Source organism: Carex rostrata, chromosome 28, assembly GCF_964058835.1.
Source record: "Carex rostrata chromosome 28, lpCarRost1.2, whole genome shotgun sequence".
NCBI lineage: Eukaryota > Viridiplantae > Streptophyta > Magnoliopsida > Poales > Cyperaceae > Carex > Carex rostrata.
Genome location: NC_135945.1, coordinates 1,175,655 through 1,189,008, shown reverse-complemented (window position 1 = coordinate 1,189,008; position 13,354 = coordinate 1,175,655).

The window sequence follows — 13,354 nt, the reverse complement described above, 5'->3', positions numbered from 1 at the left end:
GTACAAGTCCAAGCGTTGATATATTCGTGGGTCCCATGTTAGTGGTGTGATTGAATACATTCCATCATTTTACTTCACCAAAACATTTCATTATCAGTTCAAACCGATGACTTTAAGTTTCAACTCTATTAATTGAAAAATGAATATATGCATTCTATTGGTTCAAACCGATGACTTTCAGCTTCAACTATATCAATTGAAAAATGTATACATTTATGTTATCGGTTCAAATCGATGACTTTCAGCTTCAACTATATCAATTGAAAAATAAAAAATAAAATAGTAAAAAAATTTCAAAAAAAATGTAAAATTTGGTTTCTATGCATATTTCGATATGAAGAACATGTTGAGAAGTTCAGATTGATTATTTGAACTTTAAAATTAGAGATATGAGCGCAAATTAAAACATCAACTTTAATTTGCAAAGCATGGTAGCCTTACTCTCTCTCTCTCTCTATATATAGAGATAGAGAAAGAGTAGAACTAGGGTGTTCTTAAGTTTACAAATTCCCTTGGTGAACTCAAGTCTAAAACTCATCGAATCAGCTTTAAATGATAAATCTGAACCGTTGAAACCCACATACTTTACGAGTGATGCGTCTACATATAAAAAATTTTAATTTTGAAATTAATTTTGCATAGAGTCAAGTGGTCAAAAAAACGTTCAAAAAATAAATGCATTAAAATAAATTTATTAAACTTCTAATTTTGACCGCTTGACTTTATACTAAATTAATTTGAGTGTTTAAAATTCTTAAATGTAGATGTATCACTCGTAAGGTAGGCGGGTTTCAACGGTTCAGATTTATCATTTGAAGCTGATTTGATGAGTTTTAGGCTTAAGTTCACCAAGGAGCTTGATGAAGTTAAGAAAACCTAGTTCGACTATATATATATATATATAGTGTGGCTAAATTGCTGTCGATAGCATTTCAGCCCAGTGCTGCCGGTAGCATTTCGGACCATGCTAGCTCGTACACCCGTTGGACCCCCGAACTGTGGTAGCCATGGACCGATTGGGTCGTGACCGAACTGACCTGACCCGATCCGATCCGATCCGATCCGTTAGTAGTTCACTACCTGGGATACTCCCGTTGGCTCTTTTTGAGACGCACTAATAGTTACCTCTCGTGAAACGAGTCATATAATTCTTCCACACAAACTCGTTTCACAAACTCAAAATTTAAAGGCGCTGTCCGAATGCAGCGGCGCGTGCCAGACCTGGTAGAAGTGGGCCCACCACGTGCTTATCCATATGCTCATGCATTCACCATTTGATAACTGATAAGCCCAGGTACTTTTGGGCCGATCAAAGATGGTACTTATCGATTTATGGGCCGAGAAGAGATTCAGCCTTCTCAAAATCAGAACTTCAAAAAGAGAATTTGATTTGGGTCTTTAAGAATCTAGTATTTATTGGGATATAATGAGGTGCTGCTGAGCCATTCTCACCTCTCATATTTTCATTGGACAATGGTAAAATGTATTCAACATTTTGTGGTTTCTCGTTTGATTAGGTTGCTAATTTGAGAATTGGTTTGTATTTTTGGTCCTTTGATAGCATCAAATTTTGCTCGTCTTTAAATTGTATCTTATTATATTTTTGAAAAGTAGTGGTATGACCACCGATTTCATATATGAAACCCAAAATACTTCGTAACATGGTATCCAAAATGGAGACCAAAGTTAAGAAGTAAAATGTCTTACAAACAAAACAGTTTAAGATGAAACAAAAACAGCGCATGCATACAAACCAGAAACAAGAAATCAGAAAAACGACTAATCAAAACATACAACCTATAAGCTGATAAACTGAGAATAAAAACTACTCCAGGGCCTCCCAATCTACATCATCATCTTCATTGTGAACGTCTCCAGACATTGGACTTAGGCGGTTGCCACTGCCACCATCCCGAGGAGTATTGCGAGGTGCATCGGCCAGAGACAGCAGCAGGTCCACTGTTTGGGCAGTGTCCAGGCTGTCTGAATCTGCCATCGGAACTTGGTCTGGTAGGTCCTTAAGATCAGATGGCATCATTAGACTTAATTTAAGTAAAGAATTTTTAGGAATATAAGTGCACCATAAGTGTGTTAAGGAGATAACCTTAGCACCAATCGTTTTAATCGGTAAGGGGACTGTAGGATTAAAACAAACCCTATTTCTCTCTAACCAAATTGTCCAAAGGACAGAGGCAAGCAGCAAAAGTAAGGTATGTTTATCTTTCAACGGTATACTTGCTTCAATTAACCAAAGATCTTCTAAAGTAACACCAGTAAAAGTAAAATTATTATAGGAAGCAATCCAGTTCCAAATACATTGAACATAGGAACATCCTACAAACAAATGATCTGCACTCTCAGGTGCAGAACAGAATGCACATGTAACCTCACCAGGCCAACCTTTCTCTCTTAGGTTGGTTTTGGTGAGAAGTTTATCCCTTTTTAACAGCCACAAGAATATTTTAATTTTCAGAGGTATATGGGATGCCCATATATATTTGTATTCAGAATTTGGAAACCCTCCAAATTGTAACCATTTATAGAAAGACTGTACTGTAAAAGAATCATTTTGAGACCATCTCCAAATTAATCTATCTTCTAAGTTAGAAGAAAGAGTAAAGTGGAGAAACATATGTTGCAAAGCTTTCCATTCTTCCATATAAATTCCTGTCAGCTGCCTTCTGAAAGTCAAAGATAGATAAGAGGAGGCAAAAGCCTCTGCAACAGAGATGAATCTATCATTAGCTATAGAAAACATGTTAGGAAAGAGATGCTGCAATGCATGTTCAGAGTGCCATCTATCTACCCAAAAGGCCGTGGTAATACCATTGCCAATTTCTTTATTAATCCCCAAATTGATGACCATACAATCTTTAAGGATTGATTTCCAAAATGGTGAACAGATGGAAATATATGTTCTATAACCATATTTCCTTTGAAGAATATCTTTCCATCTGCCATGAACTGAGTTATCATTAAATCGAATCCACCACTTAGCTAAAAGAGATTGATTCATTAACTTTAAATCAAGAATACCTAGACCCCGTTGATCTTTACTTTTACAAACCACTCTCCATGCTACCAAAGAGTATTTTCTTTTGGTGGAGTTACCACCATGCCATAGAAATTTTCGTCTAATTTTATCTATCTTATGTCTAATACTAGCTGGCATCCTATACATGGATAGCCAATACAAAGGTATGGCAGATATCACAGAATTTAACAAAGTGACTCTGCCTCCTAATGACAGTAAAGAACCTTTCCAACCCTGTAATTGTTTTTCTATTTTATCAATGAGTATTTGCCAATCAAGAACAGATAGATTAGAAGTATTAATTGGCACACCTAAGTAAGTGAGAGGTAAGGAGGCAACCTTACAACCCAATATTGAGGCAAGACCAGTAGTATCCTCCTCAGATAAATTGAGAGGATACATTTCACTTTTGTCAAAATTAATTTTGAGACCTGATAGATTTTCAAAGCCTACTAATAACCATTTAACATGCGACAAAACCTGAGGGTCTGCTTTTAAAAATAATAAAGTGTCATCTGCAAAATGGAGATTTAGAACATTTCCCATACTAGGAAAATTGCCAAGTCCTTCAATAAAACCCTCAGCCATTGCCTTGGATAGGATCTTATTTAAGGCATCAGTAACAAGAATAAAAAGGAAAGGGGAAAGAGGATCCCCTTGCCTCACTCCTCTTTTACACGAAAAATAAGGACCTAAATTACCATTTAGATTCACACAGGTTCTGCTACCCTCTAAAATTAATTTAATCCAAGTAATAAATTTACAACTAAAACCTCTGTAATCTAAAATTTCCAACATAAAGTTCCAATTAACATGGTCAAAGGCTTTTTCAAAATCTAATTTAAAAAGAACTCCCTTCTGTTTGTTAATTTTAACCTGATGAAGCACTTCATGAGCACATACGACATTATCCAAGATTAATCTCCCCTTAACATAAGCTGTTTGGGAAGAGTCAATCAAAGTATCCATTACACAAGCCAGCATATCTGCTAGAAGTTTTGTAATTAATTTAAAACTACAATTTATTAAACTAATTGGTCTAAAATTTCGAATTGTAGCTGCATTGTCTTTTTTAGGAATCAAGCAAATACTGGCTAAGTTAAATTTAGAAACATCTAAATTATGGTCATAAAAAGCTTGAAACAGTTGGAGAATATCAGGTTTCAACAATTCCCAAAAGGATTGATAAAATTGAAATGACATCCCATCGGGACCAGGTGCCTTAGATGGATTACAAGTAAACACTACTTTATGAATTTCATCTAAAGTAAATGGAGCTTCTAAGAAAGCAGCCTGAATTGAATTCAGATTTTCAGCAGCATGCCATAAATTAGATTGCAGATGCAAGATTCTATGAGTGGAGGAACCCATAAGCCCTTTGTAAAAATGGGTAACATGTTGCAACAGCACTTTAGGATCTGTACAGGACACCCCATCTATCTCTAAGCTAGTAATAGTATTCTTTTTCTTTCTAGTAGTGGCAACAATATGAAAAAATTTGGTATTTAATTCCCCATCTAAAAGCCATTTTAGTTTGGATCTTTGCTGCCAAAATTGTTCCTCTGCTAAATATAATTGATGCAATTCATGCTGACAGTTTTTCCAGTTAGACAGATCAGAGTCTGTCAAGATATCTTCTTCTAATTGTTGCTCAAAATACCCTATTTGAGTCAACAAATGGGACTTAGCTCTTTTCTGGTCTCCTTTTAAATTAGAGCTCCATCATCGTAGTTTTTGTCTTAAATGTTGCATTTTATATTTCCAACTAATTCCAAAATCCTTAGTAATAGGACTTTCCAACCACCATTTAACTACCATATCATAAAAACCATCAATGGCCAGCCAAGTTTTATCAAACTTTAAAGTGTTTGAATGTGAGATTTGAATAGAATGAGTATCTAAGATAAGAGGAGTATGATCAGAATAGGCTCTAGGCAAGGAGGTTACTTTTGCAAAATTAAAATGAGAATTCCAAGAGAGAGAACATAAAGCTCTATCTAATAAAGCCTGAGAAGGAGAGTTTAAAGATCTAGCCCAAGTATATTTTTTATCTAATAAAGGAAGTTCTATAAGTGCATTATCTCTAATAAAATTGTTAAAACGATTACTAATGACATGATTAAAAGATTGGCCAGATCGTTCAGATCTACGCCTAATCATATTAAAATCACCAATAAGTAGCCAAGCATCGATTCCTAAATTACCAATATCATTTAGTTCCGAAAGAAAAGATCGTCTAGTAGTTGTTGATAAAGGCCCATACACAGTTGTTAGACACCATTCAAAATTATCTAATTTGTTACACAAATGTAGAGAGACAGAATAAGCCTTAACGTAAGTAGCATGAACAGTAAACAAAGATTCATTATAACCTAAAATAATACCACCTGAAGCACCAGCAGAAGGTAAAACAATCCAACGAGTAACATAGGTGCTCAAAGATCTTAACATACGTTCCGAAAATTCCTCTTTTTTAGTCTCTTGTATACAAACAATATCTATATGATTATCCTTAATTAAATCACTTAAGTAACGGCTTTTAACGGGCAGGCCCAGACCCCTGGCATTCCAATTAAGAATCTTAACCATTAGAAATAGTTAGATCCCCATTTTGATTAGAAGTCAGAGGCAAATCCTGACTTCCAATCACAGAATCAGAGTGGTTCTGTATAACAACAGAACTAGGAATAGAACCAGAAGGCATGCAATCAGAAATAACAGTAACAAAATTGGGCTTAGATAAAGCCCTCAAGGATTGAACAATCTTAATACTTTCATCTACATTAGAGCCTAAAAGAAAGCCACTAATTTCATATAATTTAATTAAATCTAAATCAGTCAGAGTAGAGTAAGGAAACTGGTCTATGAGAAATTGTATAGCTGTAGTGGCCTTAACAGGTTTAGCAGAGTCTTTGCCCCCCCGGCAACCTGACCGTCTTTTGCACCTACCATCTGGTTCAGCTTAACCCTCAAACTGCTACGCGTTTCTTCATTAGAAGAAGGAGGCTCCAAAGACTTGCCTTTACATTTTCTTTCTTTCACTTTGTCCTTTTCCTGCTGAATTGCTACCTCCCACGGATCAGTCGGAGGTGGGGGCGATGGCAAATCAGAAGGATGTGACTCGGACCATGGATCATAATCTAACACCATACTAGTACCCACAACATTAGGATTAGTAGGAGTATCAGATAGGGAATTAAGTGGAGTAAAGCGGTTATCATCCCCAAATTGTGTAGAGGGAGCAGAAGAGGTTAGTGAACCAGTGATAGGGTGCACCTCAAGAGGTGAAGTAACTGGGGGGTGGTATGGGAGGTAAGACTGGTGGAGGCGGTGGGGGGCAAATAGAGGGATGAGGAAAGGGAGGGAGAGGAGGAAGGTGAGAAGAAGAAGAAGGAGCAGAGAAGGATTTTTCTTGCCAGTATGAACGTCTTACCTCAGGAGACTGTTTACCATCGCCCTCCACCACAAATTGAACCCAGTAATACCTGGGGACACCATCAGAACCAGTGAATAGGAGTTTCCGACAAGGGGGAATGTCAGATCTGCTAGAAACTCCTATTTTAAGACGCAAATATTTCATATTCTCACGATCCCGAGATAAGGGGTCAACTTGCAAGACAAAACCCCCTATCTCACTGATAAGGCGATTGAACTCAGAGCCATGTAACAAAGCGGAAGGCAAACCGTAAATTTTTACCCAGAACGAGAGAGGAGTCCACCCACCATCATAAACTGATGGATCAAAAGCTTCCATGGGGAAGAGAATATAACCAAGCAAAATCTTGCTTTCTTTCAAAGCAATAGACCTCCAGGTCTGATCCGGAGGGTAGAGCAAGAAATAGTCATCAGACAAAGGAATGGCCTTCCAGATAAAGTTATCAACTGGAAAACGCTCAGATAGGCGCTCCTGAATAAAAGGAGCACCCTTACGGTAATGATCTTTAATCACCACTCCCTTGCGAAGAGTTTCCTCAAAGTCTCGAATAGTCTGTGTACAACCAAATCTCATGAGAGGGAGAGAACCTCCCAAGGTTTTCATTTCGGGAGTAAGAGGTGGTCGGGAAGAAGAAGGAAGCATGGTAATGGCTTTGCAAGTATGAGATCTGTGACCCAAACGATTACAAGCAAAGCAAACTAGAGCATTACGACAAGAGGTAGCCAAATGGCCACGATCGCCGCAACGAAAGCACACAAGAGAGCCTTTCTTCACCAAGGAAGAAAAAGAATTAAGTTTATGACGAAGGCGGCTTGTCGCCTGGAAAACCCTAGAAGGCGCTGGAATGGAGGGATTCTCTGTAACACCTGAAGACGAAGCTTTAGAAGGATTAGGCTGGGGAATAGACGTAACCGATGCAAAAGATCGGGGACCAGGTGAATTGACGTGAGGCTGCCAGGTGGAGAAAGCGTCGGTTGAAGAATTCGAAAGGGCGCGTTGTGCTTGACCCGGAGAGAGAGAAGCAGGGCCATCACCAGCGAGAGAAGAGAGAGGATGTGCGAATGACGAACTGGAGGGCTGTGGATTGGTAGGATCTAATACACCCCCGGTGAGAAAGAGATCTCCTGATGGAGACACATGAACTTCAAGTGGCGCAGGCGGAGAGACAAGCGGCTGATGAGTTGGTGTTTGCATCTTGCGTGCACAGTCCAAGAACCGCAACATGGAAACCTCCATCTCAGCAAACACAGAAGATATAGCCATACCGATCACAGGTGAAAAGAAGCAGGCCAAGAATAGAAATCTTGAAAATCCGGCGAGGCTTGACCCAAGAGCGAAAAAAAGACGGGGACGTACTATTAGAATCTACTCATAAATTGTATCTTATTATATTTATCTCTAAATTCAATTGTTTCTGACAAATTATTTTTCTAAATTATTTCTTGGATGAAATGGTTTCAATCGCAACTAAAAGTTCATGGAAATATTAATGTTTGTCATAAACAAATATGCATTCTTAAAATGTTATAATTCTGTTAAAGCTGACAGGTTTCGTATATGCAAAGTTAAAATATTGGGTATTAAAAATATTGAAACTTATTATTAATATAGTATAATAATGGTACGAGCTAAAAAAAACATTTTTTTTTTCTAATTGATTTCTTCAATTTTATAACTCCTATTGAAGTTCTGTACACATGTATAGTTTATTTTTTCAAAGTTAATTTATATAGAATTTAGTTTATAAACAATAATTTTCTGTGGTCTAGAAATAATAATTTAGAATCATATAAATTTTGTTGATTATTTATTACAATTAAGCAATTTAGAATCATATAAATAATAATTTACTATTTATTAAGTAATTTTGAAAATCACTGATTTGATGATCGATCCAGAAATTTTTTACTGTTCACAGCAAAATAACAATTTTCAAAATTGCTTAATAAATAGTAAAAAAATTCCATAAAATGTACAATTTGGTCTCCAAGTACATTTCAATATGGAGATCACATCTAACGGTTCGGATCGGTCGTTTGGACTTTCAAAATGAAACTACGGCCTGGAGTACAAACGTGTTTTACACCATGTCTCACTGCAGCTCATCTCATATATATATATATATATGAGTGATGCTTCTTTGGACATAAGGACCTATTTGTAAAATGAACACCCTTTTTATTTTCAAAGTTCAAACAGTCGATCCGAACCGTTCATCTTGTTCTCCATATTAATATGTGCTTGGAGACCAAATTTTACATTTTTCTGAATTTTTTTACTATTTATTAAGATGGGTACAAAAAAAATATCAAATTCAGACCATTGAATTTGTACCCATCTTAATAAATAGTAAAAAAATTCAGAAAAATGTAAAATTTGGTCTCCAAGCACATATTAATATGGAGAACAAGATGAACGGTTCGGATCAACTGTTTGAACTTTGAAAATAAAAATATGTTCATTTTACAAATATGTCCTTATGTCCATAGAAGCCTTTGCCTATATATATATATATATATATATATATATATATATATATATATATATATATATATATATAGATAGGCTAATATACAATCGATTGCACCATGCCTCCCGTGCAACCAAGTCATTTTCCGATTTTTAAAGTCCAAATGATCAATCCAAACCGTTAGATGTCATCTCCATATTGAAATGTGCTTGGAGACCAAATTTTACATTTTTTTTATTTTTTTTAATATTTTTTAAGCCACTTTGAAAATTGCTGATCCAACGGTATAGTTCTGATTTTTAATATTTTTATTGAAAATCATTGTTTTTCAGACAAATCTGGACCATAAAAAACAGCGATATTCAATAAATTTAAAAAAATAGTAAAACATTTCCAAAAAATATAAAATTTGGTCTCCAAATACATATTAATATGGAGAACAATATGAATGGTTTGGATCGACTGTTAGGATTTTGAAAACTCGAATATTGAGCCTAAGCACGGGAGACCTCTATGCAACCCATAGTATATTAGCCAAATCCTATATATATGTATGTATGTATGTATGTTGAAATTTATCTAGTAAGTCTAAAATTAAAACATTACTTTATTATTCTCGAGTTAGCGATAAAACATTACAGAAAATCAATAAAGTCTCTCTTATAATGAATATTCGTTTATTTTTGTTAAGACACATCACTATCATCACCTCTTCAGCAGTGAAATTTAACAACTTCTAATCTCGACCTTAAAATGACATTTGTTGTCCCACATTAACAATATTTCATAAATGATCGCATTGCTGACTTGTGTTATAACAGGGAATGCAAAGAAATTAAGAAAAAGGGGTTGAGGCTAATCCCCTAATATGGTCTTTATTGGGTTTTTCAACACTTTCAAATGAAACCATCTCATTGCTACGTCGACAATGTATTGGTTTTTAATATAAGAATCAGAAGTTTTCTTGTTTTCTTTGGAGTATCACCTATGGAAAAATGAAGAACAATAATTAAGAAATGTTACACAATTAATACAAAACCATTATTATTAAATTTATTTTAAAGAATTTACTTGATGCACATGTAATCTTAGAGAACTTGTATCCAACTTGACGTCCCCTACAAAGTTTTTCTAATTGAGATTGGTCAGGTTGAGACTCTAATTGCGATTGTACTGAAGTTTGAGATTCATTATTTTTTCATTTGTAATGTTTTGTTCAAGAAATATAAAAAATGATATTAAAAATTTACAAGACTAAATTTGATATATACAAAAAAAAATTATGATCCTTACTAATTAATGGAGGTATTTATTTCTACAATGACAGTTCAATATCCTTAATTAATTTACAACTGAATCTTACATAAGAATAATTTATTAATGAAATGTATATTTCAGTATCCTACAGTATTTATTACTATTAAATTAACAATCAATACTTCCTAAGACATAAAACAGAAATGCAAAACACAATCGCATATATAATGCACGATTAATAATTTATTCCAAACAAATGAGGTATTTATAACTAATATATTAATAAACGATACATACTAAACATAACCTGTCTAAATAAGAAAATAAAACTGAACCCTAAACCCTATATATATCATCATGTTGAAATTTATCCAGTAACTAAAACTTCTATGATTCTTAAAACATCACTTTATTATTCCTGAGTTAGCGACAAAACATATAAGAAAATCAATAAATACAAACATATATAGTGAATATTTATTTAAATAATAAAATATTACATTAACAAGTAAAAAAAAGAGTATCATATATAAATATCAATATTTACGAGACAATGCCAACATAACACCTTAGGATAAATCAACCAATTTAATAGTCAAATAGAGCATTCAAAAACATAAAAGTTAGAATTTGATTTTTAATTTATAAGATTTTTCACCTATTTATTACTTATTTTTGAATCTCACACTTTTGAACTACACAGTAATGTATTTTTCTGCATATTTTTCCTAAAAATGTCCCTATATTGTACATAATATTTGATACCGAAATAAAGCCCAAAAATTATGAAACTTGGCAGTTAAATAATTTAGTCTTCCCTCTAAAAAGCCATATAAAGTGTTGGACTGTGCCATAATCTACTTGTCTATTTGACTAGATTTGCAAAACATATATTTGTTGAATTTTACAGTTCCTTGTCTTGAGATATTGTGCAAGTTTGAGACGGATATAAATTGCAAAACATACATCAAGAATGAATGACAAATTGCTATACTTATCAAGGATGAGTCATGAAGAACCTAGCCAAAGGCATAGAAGCATTATCTCAAGGTAGTAGTTGATTTGATCACGTAGGATCACTCTAAGAGTTGTTGTATATTAATTGAATAAGCTTGAGATTGATTGTGAGTATTGAAGTTTAAGTGCACAAGCAACAACGACTTTCTCTAGATCTGAAAATATGAAATATTGAAGTTGGGGGCAGCTAGAAGTCTAATCCAAACCTTGGTATAGCTTTTATTTATAGAGAGCTGAGAAAAATGAATTAAGTGGTACTGACCGTTGCAACGGTACAGGGACCATTACAATGGTAGGTTATTTTGAACAAGTTTGGATTATGAACAAACAACGGTGGATTACTGCAGCCAATGGTGGGGTACTGTTGACAACGCGGTAGATGATCGTTGCAACGGTAATACATGCCAACAGTAATCCTCTGGAATGCCGACCGTCAGGTGACGGTTCTGATCGATTTAAACCGTCACAAACTCAGCTGATGATTTATTTTTTATTCCGTTGCAATGGTCACTGGACCGTTGCAATGGTAGGCCTCACTTAGGTCAGTCTCAAGCTTATTTTACTAATTTTACAAATTTATTGTCTTCAATCTTGAATTAATTCTTCTGCTGTCCAATATCTTATGCTTCATGACTACATTATTGATGTTATATTGCAGTTCATTAATTCATTTTTGATGTGTATTTATTAAATATTCAGTTGTCATGAACATGCACAATGCCTCAAAAAGAAAAATTGTAAAATGTAATTTATGTATGTTTTGCAAATTTAGTCAAACAGACAAGTAGAGGACTCCAAAAGCCAATAAATTATGAATTTTGTATGATACAGATATTTGTATTACCGATCTGATTTTATTTTGAGTTATTGGGTTATCAGATTTCTGTCTTGTGGGTATTACCCTTTTTCCTGGTACTGAACAAATCAGAAGAAGGATACTTATTTTGGGCTTTATTGGTTGGCTGATTTCAGCCTTGTGAAATGTGAGACCGGGAGATATGATGACAAAATGTATTCTCTGTCTCTCTGTTTGTGTGTTACTTTCATAAGCATATGTGGGCATATGTTTATAACTCGTTTTTGCGTTTTCAATGTTCAAATGGTCGATTTGAAGTGCTTAACATGTTCTCCATATTAATATGTCCTTGGAGACCAAATTTTATATTTTTTGAATTTATTTTACTATTTTTTTCATAATTTTTCAAAACAATCATAAAAAATATTAAAAAATAACAAGGTTCTAAATAGCGATTATAGCGGCATAGCGGGGAGACAAAAAAAAAGCTATTGCAAATAGCGTAGCTATAGCGGAAGCTATCACACATAGCGATTTTCCCATTTCAAACTTTATATTCTATATTTCTACTAATTATCAACAAAATCAATATTAGAGAATTGATGTAACAACTAAATGACAACTAATCTAAGTCTATAATTTTTATCAATTACGCAAATAAGAAGGAAAAAAATCTAAAAAGTAACATTATTTAATAGTTTATACTTCATGGTATTACATATTATAATAGACAAAGAACAATTAATTTTATAAAGTAAATGAAGTCAATATACATATTTAAACATTTTATAATTATAATAATAATCAAAATCAGCTTTCAATTGAAACGAACGATAATAATTTTACAAATGAATGCTATAAAAAGAGTAATCAAAATGAAGAATTAGTATTTGAATATTTCTCGATATAGAATGATATAATAAATCACAAATTAAAATAAAAGCATATAGTTTGGTTTAGTATACTTATCGTAGAAGATCATGTAGCATTAGAAATAATAATAGAAGTACAGAAGTCCATATAAATTGCAAAAAAAAAAAAATGTAGCATAGCGGTAGCTATAGCGGGTCTCATATAGCAGTAATAGCGGTCGTAGCTGAGTTAGCACAATTTTATCTCATAGCTTAGCGTTTATGGTCCGGAAAAGCTATAGCTATTTAGAACCCTGAAAAAAAAAAAAAATGAAAAACCCTGTTTTGAAAAATTCTGAAAAAATAGTAAAAAATTCTAAAAAATATAAAATTTGGTCTGCAAACACATTAATATGAAGAACACGTTGAGCGCTTCAGATCAACCATTTGGACATTAAAAAAATATAAAAACGAGTTATAAGCATATGCTCTC